Source organism: Bos mutus, chromosome 3, assembly GCF_027580195.1.
Source record: "Bos mutus isolate GX-2022 chromosome 3, NWIPB_WYAK_1.1, whole genome shotgun sequence".
Classification (NCBI taxonomy): Eukaryota; Metazoa; Chordata; class Mammalia; order Artiodactyla; family Bovidae; genus Bos; species Bos mutus.
This window is the reverse complement of record NC_091619.1, coordinates 62,919,733-62,940,031: the sequence shown is the minus strand read 5'-3', so window position 1 is coordinate 62,940,031 and position 20,299 is coordinate 62,919,733. Positions and strand designations below refer to the sequence as shown.

Sequence of the window (20,299 nt, the reverse complement as noted above, 5' to 3'; positions counted from 1 at the left end):
CCGTCCATGAGATTGTCTAGGCAAGAGTACTGGAGTGGGTTGCTATTTCCTTCTCCAGGGAACTTCCTGACCCAGGGATCGAACCCAGGTCTCCCACATTGTAGACAGACACTTTACCGTCTGAGCCACCAGGGAAGTCCTATTCTTTAATAAGCCACCTACTAATTTTTAAAGTGGCACTATATATTCAACATTTTAAATGTGTGCTAAAGAAAATAAAGTCCAGCTTGCTTTTAAAAAAATCAAGAGAAACTGAAAGGAAAGATGTTTTGCATGAAGTGTGTAAAGGTCACATATATTTTTTCCCAATAAATCCTGTATTTTCACTTATCAGCACTAGCAAAAATATGACTTTAGCTAATTCTCCATTAAAGTTATTTTTCTTTTCTCATTTATCTCTTTTCCTTCTTTCTCTTTCTCTTCTTTTCCTTCTAAAACTCAGCTTTTAATTGAAGTCACTTCGTGATAGATAATTTTGTCCTCAGTCTAAAAATGTTAAAGTCCTATTCATCTCTACTTTATAATACTTCCCATATTTTAACGTTACTGTTTATTTGTGATATGATTTTTATAACTGGTTGTCTTGCCAGCCCTGCAACCTCTCAAGATTGTAAAAATCCATGAAGGCAGGACCAGAACAGTTTTGATACTGTCATATCTCCCACACCTGTCATAGAGACAAGGAAGACTTCAGTAAACATTTGCTGAATGAATGCCTTTATATATGGTAATTATGTGTTCGCATGTGTACCTTAGACTTCAAGCTCCTAGATGCAGGCCCTATGATGAAGGCTCCATCTTTTTTTCTCATCATAATGAAAGAGTTTAGCATATATGTATAGCATAGAATATAGCATAAATGTTTTGAAGGGATTTTAAAAGAAAAGAAGAAATAAATGGATAGATGGATGGATGACTACTCCTATCCATTATCCCATTTTGCTTCAATATTAGCAGAGTAGATCTGCAAATGACATTTTTGTTTTATATTGACAAGAGTTAACTGAAATTTACAAATAGATGTTAACTTTATGAGAGGAAGAGTTCTGCTTTTCCCCAGATTTATCAAGGGTGCAATGCTCATTATTTACAGATAAATGAGCAAATACTATATATAATAAAGACAGATTAAACATTTGAGGAACTTGTACATTCATTTGCTGTTAGACCCATTCACCAAGGATTATCAAAATGAATGTGAATGAGTGATAGCTTTGTATTTTATTTTTTGTTTGGAAAACCTCTGATGGATAAAAATTACTGTTTCATCGTCAATTATCAATAGTTAAATAGTTACTATTACTTGTTAAGTCATAGCAAATTAGACCAAATCAAACATATATTTACTACTGATTCTAAAACTGTTTAGTGTTGAGTTTCTTGGGAATAGAGGGTCTTGCAAACAGAGATTATAAAGAGAAAATAAAATGGATTTGAGTAATAAGATGTTAGTGCATATTATTTATAGTGCTGAGGGGGAAAAAGTTGGTATGTTGAGTTTAGTATGTGACAAATGTTTCAGAAGAAGCATCACAGTTTTTAGAGGGCAAAATGATTCTGCAAAATAGCCACTCATTGAGGACTGTGTCAACTGACTCTAAATTGGAATACTGCTACTGCTAAGTCGCTTCAGTCGTGTTTGACTCTGTGCGACCCCATAGACGGCAGCCCACCAGGCTCCCCTGTCCCTGGGATTCTCCAGGCATGAACACTGGAGTGGGTTGCCATTTCCTTCTCCAGTGCATAAAAGTGAAAAGTGAAAGTGAAGTCGCTGAGTCATGTCCGAATCCTAGCGACCCCATGGACTGCAGCCTACCAGTCTCCTTCATCCATGGGATTTTTCAGGCAAGAGTACTGGAGTGGGTTGCCATTGCCTTCTCCAAAATTGGAATAAAGCCTGATATTAATCAGGGTTTATTGTTATGCTGCAAGGATATTAAACCGGTCAATCCTAATGGAAATCGACCCTGAATATTCATTGGAAGGATTGATGTTGAAGCCGAAGCTCCAGTATTTTGGCCACCTGATGCAAAGAGCTGACTCATTGTAAAAGACCATGACGCTAGAAAAGACTGAAAATCAAACAGAAGATGGCAGCAAAGTATGACATGATTAGATAGCATCACTGACTCAATAGACATGAACTTGAGCAAATTTTGGGAGATAGTGGAGGGCAGTATAGCCTGGTGTGCTCTAGCCCATGGGGTTCCAGAGTCAGAAACAACTTAGTGAATGAACAACTGTTGTTAAACTGAGCCATTTTTTCACTTAAATGGGTAATTTAGCTATGAAACTGTTTTTGTGTGTGTGTGCGTATCTTGAGTTGTTTTCAAATTAATATGCAAACAATGAATCAAAAAAAGTATAACCTTAAGAGACATCTTTTAATCTAGATTTACAGAAGAATACACATGATACTTGGTGTCCTTTAATATCATAGAGCAACATATTAGTATGAACACTGTTCAGCAGACATTAGCTTGATATTTAAATCCTTAATTTCCAAGCATTTTTGTAATTCTATTGTGTATAACCTCTTATAGTTCAGGTCATTTTTGTAGATGTCAATTCAAGAAAATTTAATATCTAAAATAAGCCCTGGAAAAATATGTCTGTATTTTTTCCTTAGCTAAGGAATTATTAACAATGAACTGTCTTTTCTTATAAAATCTCTCATTAATTTCTTAAAGTAAATATTTTGGTTTATAATGCTAAACTTAATTTTCTTTTTTATTAAAAATAATCTATATATTCAAGTGATAAATTCTAGAGTTTTAAATTAGATTAAGTTTGCTGAATAAAAAGTTAAAGGAAAGTTTATAGGATGGTATTTTCTGCAACCTCAAGAATATCACATCTTCAGTCTGAAGACAGTGAACGAATAAAATTTCTCCAAGCTTCCTAGGTAAACAATGATATCATTTTTCCTATAATGAGCTACATATAACATAATTCAAGAATGCAATTCTGTAATCATGATACAGAAATGATTCATGATAAAATTCATGATAAAAAATACTGAATTTTTCAAATGTATCTGAGAAATAACTAAGTAGCTTTCTTGCACTTGCACCTTGCTTTTCACTGAGACATGTTTTATCAGTGGTACATTCTAAGCATTAACGCACAAAGATTCAACCCTAAGCCTCCAAAGATGATTAATCCTGAAAGAGTCAAGATGTAAGATAATGCTTGTTGTTGTTCAGTGGCTAAGTCAGGTCCAACTCTCTGTGACCTAATGGATTGTAGTATGCCAGGCTCCTCTCTTCTTCACTCTCTCACAGAGCTTGCTCAAATTCACGTCCTTTGAGTTGGTGAAACTGTCTAGCCATCTCATCCTCTCCTGTTCCCTTCTCCTTTTGCCTTCAAGCTTTTCCAGCTTCAGGGTCTTTTCCAATGAGTTAGCACTTTGCATAAGATAATCAAAGTACTGGAGCTTCAGCTTCAGCATCAGTCCTCCCAATGAATATTCAGGATTGATTTCCTTTAGGATTGACTGGCTTAATCTCCTTGTTGTCCAGGGGACTCTTAGGAGTCTTCTCCAACACCACAGTTCAAAAGCATCAATTCTTTGGCACTCAGCCTTCTTTATGATCCAACTCTCACAACCATACATGACTACTGGAAAAACCATAGCTTTGACAATATAGACCTTTGTTGTCAAAGTGATGTCTCTGTTTTTTAATATATTGTCTAGGTTTGTCATATTATAGCTTTCCTACCTTCCTTAGCAACTTACATTTTAGACACTACATTAGTAGATGGAATTTAGTGAGGTCTAAAAAATTACAGAATATCAAAAATAGGGACAAACATACATTTATGGCCCCTCTCCTAATATTTTCATTTGGTTATTATGCCCATGTGTCACTCAGTTCCTCAAAATGGATATGGAATCACATATCTGAAAAAAAGAATTTCTACTTGGGAGGTGGCTCTCGTCCTTGGGATGTTAAATGATGTTCCCAGGATGAGTTAGAAGCAAGGAGGAAAACAAACAATATCAAGTACACTGGTTAGACTTGTTTCTAATTTACCATGTGAGTTAAAGGGTGATGTTACATAAGACAAAATGTATTAAAATATGGCTTTCCCAACTTTCCTGCCATTCTGCTACTAAAGGCATTTGGATTTCACCCAGTCAGCTTTTTCCCCTTTCCAGACTGCTCATTCCCCAACCTACAAACCATCCTCTCCATCTTTCCCTGAAGCACACGAGACAAATAACAAAATCTCAGATGTGACTTCTGGCCGAACTTGTTTTTATAAATGCAGTGTTGCTGGGCCATCTCACATGGTCAGGAATGCATATGCGATTCAGAGACTAGAGTCATTAGGCTTTCTAACAATTCAACACAGTCCATAAGGTTCGGTCTTTGGGCCAAAGTCACAGACAAAAGGGAATATTTGTCTGAAATTATATCTGACCTTTTTATACTCCTTAGAAATCTAGTATAACTTATCAATAATTTAGAAATTTCAGGCTATAATTATTTTTATTTATATTGAAGTATGATTAATCGATTCCATAAATATCTTTATTAAGTTTTTTTTGCTTAAAACAAGATTAAATTAAGCATATACACATTGAAACTAAGCTGCAAGAGAGGTGTATTTTTATTTTAAGCTCTGCACAAGGTAAAACTCTCTTTGGATTGATTGTGATATTAGGAGAAGTCAAACAAAGATTATTACATTTATTCCAATTTAAGCTTTTTATTCATTTTCCAATAATTGCACTTCAGAAGCCTCAAAGATGTGCTCTCAAATTTTAAGAACCTTGGGGAAATTAGCCAGTTTTATACTAACAAATTAATGATAATGTTGAAATAACCTTTTTCCAAGGTAACATAAAAGGCTGTAACAATGTTCTACTTTCTTAGGCATAATATAAGTTTTTAGTTGACCTGAAATAAAGTCTGTACATTTTCCTTTCAGAAAAAGCAATGTTATTTTAAATCTGTGAATGGCATTCTATTTGGTATCCACATTAGCAAAGGTCTTGGTGTGTCTTTCATATATTTTTTTTTAACGGTTTAAATTACAATTTATTTATTGATTATTATTTACCACATATTGTTCATTTGTTTAATAAATATGTATTAATGGTAGACACTGTACTGATAATATATTAGTTAAAAAGATAAGTTTCTACCATCAAAGTCTAGTGAAATTAATTTTTACTTATTTTTCTTTGAGTTTTATTGATATATACTTGACACTGTATAAGTTTAAGGTGTACAGTATAATGATGATTTAAACACATTATAAAAGGATTACCACAATAAATTTGCTGAACATCCATCATCTCATTTGTGGTTGCTGTTTAGTAAAAAGTCATCTCTGACTCTTTGCGACCCCATGGACTGTAGCTTGCTAGTCTCTTCTGTCCATCGGATTTCCTGGAGTGGGTTGCCATTTCCTTCTGCAGGGAAGAAACTTTCATCTCTTCTTTGCAGGTAAATTCCTTACCACTGAGCTACCAGGGAAGCATGTCATCTCATACAGACATAGAATAAAAGAAAAAAATTCTAGTGGAAATATTTTTAATCCCTATTTCAAGCTGTATTTCATTATTGTTATCATTACAGGTACTGAGTTTGTATCCAAATAGAATCTCTAAATGCTTAACAACTTTTATGAAAAAGTAAATTTTCCTGTCTTGAATTTTATTATAGGTTCAGAGCTTCTCTTCATTAATTTAACTTTTAACTTCTGAAACAATCTCAAATTTACTTCTATTTTGGGGGGGATAAAATATGCCCCATAAAGACATTACATATTGCATTAGTTTTTAGGAAGCTTATAATTCAGTTAAAGTAATAAATATTGCTACTCACTATTTTGTCTTAGCTTCCTTTTCTCCATAAGCCAGAATCATATTTTCAAATTCAATAGCAGATGAAGAAGATGGGCTGTGTAATTAGCCTAAAGCAAAGAATGAAATGAACTTGTTGACTTTTTTTGTTTTCATTGGCTAATAATTTATTAATTATCTAGTAGAGCATAAACTTTGACATCTGATAGGAGATTAAATATAGTTAATGACTTCATATGACATTGAATAATAAAATTTAAAAATAGGCTATACATATTGCAAATATGTTGGTCTGTTTAGACTGAGTATGACTTTATTTTAGACTTATCTGACTATATGGTAAAAAATAACCTACAATTCTTGTGAATAGGACATTATTTGGAAAACAGGTCTTTGTGGATGTAATAAAGATGGAGTCACACTGGGCCCTAAATCCAGTAACTGATGCTCTTCAAGAATATGGAAGCATAGGTGCCAAGACATACCTAAGGGAAAGAGGGCCATATAAAGATAGAGGCAAGAAGCCAAGGTGCCATTAGCAAGGCAACACCAAGGATTGCCAGCAACTATTAGAATCTATGAAGAAATAAGAAATGATCCTATTGTAGAGTTTTCAGAGATAGTACAACCCTATCTACAGCTAGATTTCAGGTTAATGGTCCTCAGAATTGTTAGAGAATACATTTCTGTTGTTTTAAATCACACAGTTGGTGATATTTTGTAACAGCAGCCCTAGTAATTCAATAAAAACATTTAAGACTAGATAAAGAAAGACATACAAGGAGGAAAGAAACATATTCAGATGGTGATAATTTGAAGCATATCAGATATTTAAGCAATCTGTGCACTATAGAGAAATGCATTTGTAAATAAATTAATGTGATAATGTAAGACTGTGAAAAGGAACATGTCACTTAAATCTTCCACAAAGCTCAGGGAACATTGTAATTACAGTCCATCTTCTAGGCTCTAGCCTCTCCTCTCATTTTAAAATTTAACTCACACCAGTGAAAGGTCGTGGAGTTTCTTATAATGTAGCCTTAATTTCTTGATTTATACCCAACTTTCACCATTTACTAACTGTTTGAACAAGTCACAGTATTAGTTTGCTACAACAGCCATAATAAAGTACCACAAACAGATGGCATAGAAAACAGAAACTTATTTCCTTACATTTGTGGGCTAGAAGTCTTGGATCAAGGTGTGGCAGGGTTAATTTATTCTAAGACCTCTCTTCTTGGCTTGGAGATGTGTTTCAGTGTTTTCATATAATTTTCCCTATGTGGGTATCTGTGTCTTAATCTCCCTTCATATTAGGATAGCAGTCCTAATGGATTAAGGTCCACATGTCTGTCTTTGTTATTTGGTTGCTAAGATGTGTCTGACTAATTTGTGACCCGTAGACTGTAGCATACTAGGCTCCTCTGTCCATGGGATTTCCCAGGCAAGAATACTGGAGTGGACTGCCATTTCCTTCTCCAGGGAATTTTCTTAACTGAAGGTTTGAACCCGTGTCTCCTGGTTGGCAGGTAAATTCTCTACCACTGAGCCATCAGGAAAGCCCATGTCTGACCTCTGCTGCTGCTGATACTGCTGCTGCTGCATCACTTCAGTCATGTCCGACTGTGCGACCCCATACACGGCAGCCCACCAGGCTCCTCCGTCCATGGGATTTTCCAGGCAAGAGTACTGGAGTGGGTTGCCATTGCCTTCTCTGATATCTGACCTCATTTAACCTTAATTATCTCTTTAAAGGTAATTTCCTATCTACAAATACAAACGCATTGTTAAATACTGAATGGTATAACTTCAACGTATGAAGTTGGAGGGGGTCACACAATTCAACCCATAACAGTTATTTTATGCCTCAGTTTTTTCATCTATACAAAAGTGAATTCCAAAAATATTAATCTCCTAGACATGTTATGAGGAGTAAATGAAATGTACAAACAAACACAGAACAATGTCTGGCAAATTTTAAGCCCTAGACATCATTTGATTATTGTTACTCTTATTAATGTAAGTTAATACATTACAATCAAGATTTACATTCAATTAAAGTCATTTCCTGCTGTACAGTTCAAATTCCCTCTGCATCTTAGATAAAGGTGAATTTAGAATGAGATAATACAAATTAAAATGGAAGAGACTGATATAAAGAAGAGCTACTCTATTTGGTTTCTAGCTTTGTGTGTCAAACATTGTGGGATTTCAATCAGAATAATTAGAAAAAGAAGAAGAGGGAATTAGGATCTTTTGAGAACTGAAACCAGTAGTTTCTAGGGTCAAAAATTTTTCTGACTTACTCAAATATATTCTCAAACATATATGTAGACCATGTGCATTTTAATGATGGAAAAATGGAGATTTCTTAAAGTCTGATAACTGGTAGAGTTGTGTGATTATGTGGATTTTTATTAATTTAAATTTACTTATTACTTTCCATTTTTATATTTTTTAGTTAATTAATCACAATCCTTGGTTAAAGACACACTGTGTTTATGGGTTTATGTGTTGTTCTCTCCTACTTCATTTCTTTATTTGCATTGATACTATGATAAATATTCATAAATTATTGCCCAGTCCTACAATTAAATATTAGTCGTACTCTACACAGTTTATACTATAACTTACATTCCTCACTTAACATCATGTTACTAAGAATTGTACATGTTGACACATGGTGGTTCTATTAGTAGCTCATTTTTAAAGCCATGCAATATATCTTTGTGTAACTATATAATTACTACTTGTCCTTTCCCATCTGATGGGCATTTGTTTTGTTTCCAGTGTTCTGCTATAAAGAACATTGTATAAATGCACTTACGCATGTTTCCTGCTGAAGACATCACTGCTAAGTCACTGGAAAAGCAAATGCTCAGCTTTATAAGATTTGTCTATTACATTATATACACACATACACATGTGTGTATATATATATATATATATATATATATGCTTTGTGTGTGTTATTCTTTCGAATATTAGATTAGACTTATTTATTTTGACCAACTGACTATAAATTACATGGTTCCTCTTTGTGACTTTTACTTTCATTTCTCAATGCAATCAGATCAGATCAGTCGCTCAGTCATGTCCGACTCTTTGTGACCCCATGAATTGCAGCATGCCAGGCCTCCCTGTCCATCACCAACTCCCAGAGTTCACTGAGACTCACATCTGTCGAGTCAGTGATGCCATCCAGCCATCTCATCCTCTGTCGTCCCCTTCTCCTCCTGCCCTCAATCCCTCCCAGCATCAGAGTCTTTTCCAATGAGTCAACTCTTCACATGAGGTGGCCAAAGTACTGGAGTTTCAGCTTCAGAATCATTCCTTCCAAAGAAATCCCAGGGCTGATCTCCTTCAGAATGGACTGGTTGGATCTCCTTGCAGTCCAAGGGACTCTCAGGAGTCTTCTCCAACACCACAGTTCAAAAGCATCAATTCTTCGGCGCTCTGCCTTCTTCACAGTCCAACTCTCACATCCACGCATGACCACAGAAAAAACCATAGCCTTGACTAGATGAACCTGTGTTGGCAAAGTAATGTCTCTGCTTTTGAATATGCTATCTAGGTTAGTCATAACTTTCCTTCCAAGGAGTAAGCGTCTTTTAATTTCATGGCTGCAGTCACCATCTGCAGTGAGTTTGGAGTCCAGAAAAATAAAGTCTGACACTGTTAGCAACTCTGAACTTTTTTTTTTTTTTTGGCCTTTTTAATTTATCCTACTGTGATATGCTCAAACTTTGCTTCTGGCTTGTTTGTCTTTTGCCTATTGATTATACAAATTTTTTATACAGTACTCACACTAACCTCACACACCAATTCAACTAAGGCTGCTGACCCAGCAAAACCACTGGTATAGCTTCCAGTATTTTTTGACTGTGATCTCATCACTGTAAAACTCAAGGCCATTGAGATAGACTGCTTTATGTGTCAGCTTGACTGGGCTCCAGGGTGCACAGGTTAAATATCATTTCCGAATTTGTCTCCTAGGGTATTTCTGAATGAGATTAACATCTAAATCAGTGGATTCAGCTAACTGCCCTCCCCTGTGTGGATGGGTATCACCCTAGCCACTGAGGAACTAACTAGGAAAGGTGGAAGAAAGGAGGATTTGTCTCTTCCTTCCTGAGTATTGAGCTGGGAAATCAATCTTTTTCTGCTCTTGGATTGAGATTTGCAATATTCCCTTCCCTAGCTCTCAGGCATGGGGTGATGGACTGGAATTATACCACTGGCTTTGCTGGGTTTCCAATATGCTGACAGCAGTTTGTGAAAACCAAACTAAACAAATAAAGCCAGCTATTGCCCTTAACTCTGTCTCCTTGCCTGTGCTAAAGATATTGATGAATCAGTTGATTAGTTAGTTGTTTAGTCATTCTGTTCAGTTCTTCTATTCGAATTTTATAAGCTGCTTATTTACATTATAGCCTTTCTTATTTTTTTTTCCTTTTCCTTAAAAGATAATTGCAAAGAAAATGAGAAGACGATTCTTCAAAGATCTTCAGGACCAAATTCTGTGATTGTATATCATAAAAAATAAGGTATTTTAAATTTGTTAGGCAAGCACTATACTGGAAAACATGCCTTGCACACAGTAGATGGTCAACAGGTATGTTTTCATTGTGAGAGATGATCTTGAACTAGAAACATGCAAAGTAATTTGTAACTAAGTGTGTATAATACACACACACATGAGACACTATTCAGTTCAGTTCAGTTCAGTTGCTCAGTCATGTCCAGCTCTTTGTGACTCCATGAATTGCAGCATGCCAGGCCTCCCTGTCCATCACAAACTCCTGGAGTTCACCCAAACTCATATGCATCGAGTTGTTGATACCATCCAGCCATCTCATCCTCTGTCGTCTCCTTCTCCTCCTGCCCCCAATCCCTCCCAGCATCAGAGTCTTTTCCAATGAGTCAACTCTTCGCATTAGGTGGCCAAAGTATTGGAGTTTCAGCCTCAGCATCAGTCCTTCCAATGAACACCCAGGACTGGTCTCCTTTAGAATGGACTGGTTGGATCTCCTTGCAGTCCAAGGGACTCTCAAGAGTCTTCTCCAACACCACAGTTCAAAAGCATCAATTCTTTGGCACTCAGCTTTCTTCACAGTCCAACTCTCACATCCAAATATGACCACTGAAAAAACCATAGCCTTGAGTAGATGGACTTTGTTGGCAAAGTAATATTTCTGGTTTTGAATATGCTGTCTAGGTTGGTCATAACTTTCCTGCCAAGGTGTAAGTGTCTTTAATTTCATGGCTGCAGTCACAATCTGCAGTGATTTTGGAGCCCCCCCAAAATAAAATCTGACACTGTTTCCACTGTTTCCCCACCTATTTCCCATGAAGTGATACGACACTATTAGGAACTAGCAAATAGTTACACTAAAACTCAAATAGATTGTGTGTTAATATAAATAGTAAAAGGGAGTGTGTTCCTGAAATTAATCTAGAAAGATCATTGTATATTTTTGAATCAAATTATGCTTTATATAACTTAAGTAAAAATTCAAGGAAAAAAGCAATAAATATCACATTATGAGTATGTGTGCATGCATGCATGCTCAGTCATGTCCAACTCTTTGCGACCCCATGAACTATAGCCTGCCAAGCTTCTCTGTCCATGGAAATTTTCAAGCAAAAATACAGGAATGGGTTGCCATTTCCTTCTCCAAGGGGTCTTCCTGAGCCAGAGGTAGAATCTGTCTCTTGCATTTCCTGCACTGGCAGGCAGATTCTTTACCAGCTGAGCCACTGGGGAAGCTCCATAGTGTATTATATTATAATCTTAACATTTCAGGGTCATCTGGTATGCATTCATTCATAACATTAAAAAATGAAGTTTTGAGAACTAATTCATTGTTAGTTATTTATTTCCATTTATCTCACATATTTTTTCCACAAAATGTTCTACTTGTAAAGTTTTTTAGACCTTGTGAGGTTAATTAAAGTCAGAATACCTGTTCTGTCACCTCAACATTTCATCTCACAAATAGGAAAAACCACAAAACCATGTACTACAGTGCAGCTTCCATGAAAAATCATCTTAGACAGATACTATAATTAAATGAAGAACATGAACAAAAGAGAAGAATGTTAAAGAAATTGAGGTACTCAAAACAAGTATTATTCTCACTAATCAAATTTCAAAACAACAGACTTTACAAGGATGCTCTCAAAAGACAATCCTTTTTAGTTTTGAATTTATGAAGGCTAAACATTTGAACAAAAGCTTGTTGACATGATTTTTATAACCTGCCAACTGTTCAGATTAGTTGAAGACAAAAGATCTCTGAGAACTGCTCAAGCAGTGAATCCAGGAATAACATTTCTTTTCAAAACCATATTACAGGAATAATATTTTTAATTAAAATATTTGGTTTTGCCCAAAAGGTGAGTGCTATTCCTGCATGTGCCATTTGAAAATAAGAGTATATTTAATACTGCAATGAGTGGGATAATGACCTCAGAGGAAATTAGCCACTGGGAATTTAGAAAAATATTCTAAAATGGATCTTCAAATGTAAATACACGTGATATAACTTTTAAATGAAATTAGATAAATACAAAATTTTAAGCATAATTTATTATTTGTAAATCATAGATGGTCATCAAATAGAGATATTGGGCTTCAATATCCACTGTAGCCCAATATTGACTTAACACTCAATCTTTCATCATTCAGACAGATTATATACTCAAAACACTTCTATCCTTCAGTCATATTGTAATTGTGTGAGTGTGTGTGAGTGTGTATGTGTTTGTGTCTATCTCTGTGTGTGCTGAACAAACTGCTAAAGAAATCTTCAAAATTTCTTCTCTGCTTGATTCTATTCTACAGCATACAAAAATGTTTTTGTATCACTGAGAATGGAGAGGTATATTGGGGAGGTCATTTTGACATACTACTTTCCCAATTTGGAATCAGTCTGCTGTTTCATGTCCAGATCTAGCTGTTGTTGCTTAATGTGTATACAGATTGTCAGGAGGCAGGGAAGGTAGTCTGATATTCCCATCTCTTTAAGAGTTTTCCAAAGTTTCTTGTGATCCACACATCAAAGGCTTTGGTGTAATCAATAAAACAGAAGGAAATATTCCTCTGGAATTCTCTTGCTTTTACTATGACCCAGCAGATGTTGGCGATTTGATCTCTGGTTCCTCTACCTTTTCTAAATCCAGCTGGAACATTTGGAAGTTCACAGTTCACACACTGTTGAAGCCTGGCTTGGGGAATTTTGAGTATTACTTTGCTAGCCTGTGGGGGCTTCCCTGGTGGCTTACAGGGTAAAGCATCTGCCTGCAATGAGGGAGACCCAGCTTTGATCCAAGACCCGGGTTCAATCCCTGGGTCGGGAAGATCCCCTGGAGAAGGAAATGGCAACCCACTCCAGTGTTCTTGCCTGAAAAATCCCATGGACCAAGGAGATGAGTGCAATTGTGCGGTACTTTGAACATTCTTTGGCATTGCCTTTCTTTGAGATTGGAATGAAAACTGACCTTTTGCAGTCCTATGGCCACTGCTGAGTTTTTTTGCAAATTTGGTGGCATATTGAGTGCAGCACTTTCACAGCATTATCTTTTAGGATTTGAAATAGCTCAACTGGAATTCCATCACAGCCACTAGCTTTGTTCGTAGTGATGCTTCCCAAGGCCCACTTGACTTCGCATTCCAGGATGTCTGGCTTGAAGTGAGTGATCATATTATCGAGGTATTCTGGGACATGAAGTTTTGTTGTTTGTTTTTTGTATAGTTATTTTGTGTGTTATTGCCACCTCTTCTTAATATCTTCTGCTTCTCTTAGGTCCATACCATTTCTTTCCTTTATTGTAGTCATCTTTACATGAAATGTTTCCCTGGTATCTCTAATTTTCTTAAAGAGATTTCTAGTCATTCCCATTCTATTGTTTTCCTCTATTTCTTTTCATTGATCACTGAGGAAGGCTTTCTTCTCTCTCCTTGCTATTCTTTGGAACTCTGCATTCACATGGGTATTACCTTTCCTTTTCTCCTTTGCCTTTAGCTTTTCTTCTTTTCTCAGCTATGTGTTAGGCCTCCTAAGACAATCATTTTGCGTTTTTACATTTCTTTTTCTTGGGGATGGTCTTGATCACTGCCTCCTATACAATCTCAGGAAACTTTCTCCATAGTTCTTCAGGCATTCTATCAGATCTAATCCCTTGAATGTATTTCTCACTTCCACTGTATACTCATAAGGGATTTGATTTAAGTCATACCTGAATGGTCTAGTGGATTTCCCTACTTTCTTCAACTGAAGTCTGAATTTGGCATTAAGGAGTTCATGATTTGAGCCACAGTCAGCTCCCGGTCTTGTTTTTTCTGACTGTATAGAGCTTCTCCCTCTCTGGCTGCAAAGAATATAATCAGTCTGATTTCAGTATTGACCATCTGATGCTGTCCATGTGCAGAGGCTTCTCTTGTGTTGTTGGAAGAGGATGTTTGCTATGACCAGTGCATCCTCTTGGAAAAACTCTGTTTGCCTTTACCCTGCTTTCTTTTGTACTCTAAGGACAAATTTGCCTGTTGCTCCAGGTGTCTCTTCATTTCCTACCTTTTCATTCCAGTCCCCTATGATGAAAAAGACATCTTTTTTGGGTGTTAGTTCTAGAAGTTCTTGCAGGTCTTTCTAGAAGTGTTCATTTTCAGCTTCTTCAGCATTACTGGTTTGGGCATAGACCTGGATTACCGTGATAGTGAATGTTTTGCCTTGGAAACAGACAGAGATCATTCTGTCGTGTTTGAGATTGCACCACATACATATGTGAGACTCTACCACATACACAGACCTTATACTAGCAATTTGTATCAACCTTACCCTCAAAGTATTTTCTTAATGAATCCACCCTCCTCCATTTCTACTTTTTAATTTAAATCACTATCATCTTTCCCTTGAGCCACTAAAACAGCACTATTTGTGTCCTTGCTTTCATTCCATTCTTCACAAGGGTCAAGGTGGTTATTTTAGTCAGTAAATCAAAATTGCTTCAGTTTGGGTCCCATCAGAAGTAGATACTAGACAAAGATTCATGTGTGAGTGTCTTATTTTTGAAGTAAAACAATATTTGGCATGGGAGTGAAGAAATGAGAAGAGAAAGAAATCAACCAATAAAAGATGTTACCAAACCAGAGGTTCCTGAATGCTTAAATATTAATTTCTTCAAGAAACTCTGGATTTTTGGAGTCTTTTTGGAGTAATCTTAGCAGATGAGTGAGGGAGTTGGGGTAGTCATATACAGCAATCATTGTCTGAGTGTGCCTTTTCTTCATTTTTGCCTTCTTTTGTAAGAACAAACCAGCCTTCCAAAGCTTCAGAGAAAGCCCAGGCAAAGATGTACAGGTATAAGCAGTTGCAAATCAGCTGAAAAATAGCTCAATTGTCAGGCCCAATGAATATGGGCAGGGTACATAAACTAAATTTCCCCTTCCTAAAACCCTGCAAATGCTTCTTATTTTATTTAGGAAAAAGTCCCAGCTCTTGTGGTCTCCTGGCTGACTTGCTGGTTCTTCTATTAGCCAAGATCACCAACAGCAGATCTTTCCTGATGCAGATTTTCTACTCTGGATCTCCTTCCAAACCTTCATCTGGAGTTCTCCTCATTCAGGACTCAGCTCCCCTCACACTGTATCAGTGAAGAAAATCCTACCCATCCTAGTGATCTAGAAAGTGAAGTCACTCAGTCATGTCTGACTCTTTGCGGCCCCATGGCCTATAGCCTACCAGGCTCCTCTGTCCATGGGATTTTCCAGGCAATAGTTCTGGAGTGGATTGCCATTTCCTTCTCCAGGGGATCTTCCCAACCCAGTGATGGAACCTGGGTCCCCTGGATTGTAGACAGATGCTTTACCGTCTGAGCCACCAGGGAAGCCTAGAGTAACCACCAATTCCACACTGGCACAACTTTGTTTTATTCTATTTATCTATTTCATTTTCCTTAGTTTTTATCACAACATATATTTTATTTAACTCAATATATATTTTATTTTATCTCAATATATATTTTATTTAACATTTACTCTCTGCCTGATGAAAACGTTGGCTCCCTGAGAAAAATGAACTAAGCTTAATTCAGCACTTATCCCTAATGTTTTAAACAATGCCTGGCACATAGGAGGTGCCATAAAAATTTATGGAATAATTATTTTGGTTGTTTAATTCAATGTATGGCAATTCGCTTTCCAAATGACCTTTTAAAGAATGTATTCTTTCCCAAGGACACATTTTATATTTGAAATTTGAGACCACAACATCTGGGTTCAAATAACAGCTCCAGGATTTATGAACTGTGGACCTGGGACAAGTTATTTGGCCTGTCTCTCGTAGGACTTACTTCACTGTGTTGTTATATTGCACTGTATAGCTATATATCATTAAAATAATTAGAATACTACCTGACAGTTAGCAAGTACTATAGAATTATTAATTATTAGCTATTGCTTTTCAAAAAACAGTTGATTCATATCCAAATATGGCATCTGGTCCCATCACTTCATGGCAAATAGATGGGGGATAAATGGAAACAGTGGCAGATTTTATTTTTTTAGGCTCCAAAATCACTGTGGACCATGAAATTTAAAACTGCTTACTCTTTGGAAGAAAAGCTATGACCAACCTAAACAGCATAGTTAAAAGCAGAGACATCATTTTTCTGACAAAGGTCTGTCTAGTCAAAGCTATGGTTTTTCCAGTAGTCATGTTGGGATGTGAGAGTTGGATCATAATGAATGCTGATTGCTGAAAAACTAATGCTTTCACTGTGGTGCTGGAGAAGGCTCTTTAGAGTCTCTTGGACTGCAAGGAGATCAAACCAGTCAATTCTAAAGGAAATCAACCCTGGATATTCATTGGAAGGACTGATGCTGAAGCTGAAGCTCCAATACTTTGCCCTCCTGATGCAAAGAGCTGACTCATTGGAAAAGATCCTGATGCTGGGAAAGATTGTGGGCAGGAGGAGAAGGGGGCAACAGAGGATGAGATGGTTGGACAGCATCACTGACTCAATGGAGTTTGCACTAACTCCAGGAGATAGTGAAAGATGAGGAAGCCTGGCTTGCTGCAGTCCATGGGGTTCCAAAGTCAGACAGACATGACTTTGCGACCAAATAACAACAACATTTCCAATATATCTTTTAGATTAAGAACTGAATGAAAACCTTGTCTCATGCTTTGAAGTAGAATAAGTAAATTATCATCTTTTGAACCAAAATGAAGTTTGTTCTATTTTGTAGCTTTATGTCTAAATTACTGAACCCAGGGCAGGCATTTCTGGTAGGCCTCCACCACACCCAGGATCCCGGTGGGGATATGGGTGTGAGCACAGCCCCAGTGCACCCCAACCCTGGGCTATTCACACTCCTACCTTCACACTCATTGTCCTAGGGGTTGAAATTGATGGTAAAGTCATGGGATACCTGGGCAGAAGGGATTGGTCAGCAGGTCCACCTCCCAGGACCCCACACCCCCAACTTACTGAGATAACCTCTCTAAAGCCATCATAAGAATCTGGCAAGATGGCAGAGTGGAAGGATACATGCTCATCTTCTCATGCAAAAACTCCAAAATTACAACTTGCTGCTGAACAGTCATCAACAGGAGAATGTTGGATCCCACCAAAAAAAGATATCCCACATCCAAGTGCAAAGGAGAAGCCCAGCAAGACTGTAGGAGGTGGCAAAATTGCATTTAGAATCAAACCCCATACCTGTCAGAGATGCTTGGAGGGCTCAAACAAAACCTTGTGCACACCAGGACCCAGAGACCCCCACAGAAACTGAGCTAGACTTGTGTTTGAATCTTTTGCAGAGTTATGGGTCAGCAGTGGCCTGTTGCTGGGGCAGGGGCTCTGGGGGAAGCTACCTGGGTCACACAGCTTGTAGCTTAAGTCCTCTTAGAGGAGGTTGCCATTAAACCCATAACAGAGCCACCAAGCTGATTACCCACAAATGGCAGGACAATTATACCAAAGAAATTCTCTCATTGTTAAGAAAGTTCTAGGACCCATAAAAGATTTCCCAACCTGGGGACCTGGCAAAGGGACTGAGAAACTCTAGGGAATTTAACTTTGGAGGCAAGTGGGATTTGATTACAGAACTTCCACAGAACTAGGGAAAGAGATACTTGGAGAGCACAAACAAAATCTTGAGTGCACCAGTACCCAGGAGAAAGGAGTAATGACCCCACAAGAGACTGACCCACACTTGCCTGTGAGTGTCCAGGAATCTCCAGTGGAGGCGTGGGTCAGCAGTGGCCTGCTGCAGGGTCATACACACACACACAGAAGTCACTCAGTCATGTCCGACTCTTTGCGACCCCATGGATTGTAGCCCACCAGGCTCCTCAGTCCATGGGATTTTCCAGGCATGAATACTGGAGTGGGTTGTCATTTTCTTCTCCAGGTTTTCTTCCTGAGCCAGGGATCAAACCTGGGTCTCCCGCATTGTAGGCAGAGGTTTTACCGTCTGGGCTACCAGGGAAGTCCATCAAAAACACAGAAGAGTAGTAGTAAGTTTCAAAAGGATGTCAGTTGAGATCTTTTATAGATGAAATCTACTTCCTATAAGTCAACTCGCCAATTATATGCACAGCTGGAGACAAGAGGCTGCAAAAAAAGGTCCAACTGGAAAATATCTTGGGTACCCAATTAGATCCAGTTATTCTGCATCTGTGGATTTAAAATGATCATCATCCACGGTGGAATAGATGTGTCCCTAGTTGCTTAGAAAATCCACAGCTAGCTTGATTGAGGCTACGGACATGTGTTGGAGTTGGTTCTTGAGATCCTGAAAGTTCAATCCTTCAAGTCTTGGGCAAGCCTTGGTCAAATTCAGCACCTGGTTCTGGGCTACAGTGAGGTCATTTGCTGGTATGAAGTTATTCCCACTGAAGTTCCCAGCTTCACCCATTCCTGGATTGCTGATAGGTGCTCTCCCTGCTGAAGGCTGGCTGTTCGACTGGCTCAGCATCATGTGTGCATTGACTACTTCCAGAATATGTGTGGTGAACTCATTCATATCCTCCAGGGGCATGATCTTAAAGGCTACCAGGCTTTTCTTGTTCTGGAAAGATCTCAGATGACCAGCCACTTTCACATATGTTTCTGGAGGGACCACAGTGTTTTCACTGCTGGCATCATCTGTGTCAACCCACTGGCGAACATCCATGGGTGCATCGGTCATGTCATCTATCTTGTAAACAATATTGGTTGCAGCCTTCTCTGCATTTCTGATAATCCCCACAATAGTGACCTGTGAAATCTCAACATTTCCAGTTCTGAATACTTCATCAACCAGAGTAGCAGAAAGCAGCTGAGATATGGTACAAGGTACAATGTGCTGAGCTTGAGCTCTGGATTTCTTTTCAGCCTGGGAAGCTGTCGGAGATCCAAAGTCCCCAGGGGACTGTGTGTAGCCACTGGCTCCCCCGAAAGAGGAGGTGCTATAGCTTTCAAATCCATCTGGTTTTAAACAACAACAGTATAAACATCTGTGCTGCCCTCCAAGCCTCTGAAAAACCCACCGGACCCCCACCCCAGACTTCGCTCTAACCATTCTCAGAGTCTCCCTAACCGTCCCCTGCCCCATCCCACCACCTGCAATAGTGGAGGTCACCATTATCTTCATTACCTCCACCATAGTTTGGCCTCAGGCCAAACAACAGGGAGGGAACAGAGCCCCAATTATCAACAGATAATTGGATTCAAAATTTACTGAGCATGGCCCCACCCATCAGACAAGACCCATTTCCCCCCACAGGCAGTCTCTCCCATCAGGAAGCTTCCATAAGCCTCTTATCCTTCTCCCTCTTAGGGCAGACAGAATGAAAACCACAATCACAGTAAACTAATAAAACTGATCACATGGACCACAGCCTTGTCTAACTCAGTGAAATTATGAGCCATGCCTTATAGGGCCACCCAAGACCTCTGCCATGGTGGAGAGTTCTAACAAAATGTGGTCCACTGGAGAAGAGAATGGCAAGCCACTTCAGTATTCTTGCCTTGAGAACCCCATGAACCGTATGAAAAGGCAAAAAAAAAAAATATGACACTGAAAGATGAACTCCCCAGGTTGGTAGGTGCCCAATATGCTACTGGAGAAGAGTGGAGAAATAACTCCAGAAAGAATGAAGAGATGGAGTCAAAGCAAAAACAACACCCAGTTGTGGATGCGACTGGTGATGGAAGTAAAGTCAATGCTGTAAAGAACAATATTGTATAGGAACCTGGAATGTTCGGTCCATGAATCAAGGTAAATTAGAACTGTTCAAGCAGGAGATGGTTAAGAGTGAACATCAGCGTTTTAGGAATCAGTGAACTAAAATGAACTTCAATGGGCAAATTTAATTCAGATAACCATTTTATCTAGTACTATGGGCAAGAATCCCTTAGAAGAAGTGGGGTAACCCTAATAATCAACAAGAGTCCAAAAAGCAGTGCTGCTGATATGCTCAGTCGTGGCTG

The 20,299-nt window shown here is 38.1% G+C and overlaps 1 pseudogene; it reads right to left on the bottom strand.

Moving 5' to 3' along the window:
* Positions 1-18,328: 18,328 nt before the first annotated feature.
* Positions 18,329-19,273, bottom strand: LOC138986055 (replication protein A 32 kDa subunit pseudogene; annotated as a pseudogene).
* Positions 19,274-20,299: the final 1,026 nt, after the last annotated feature.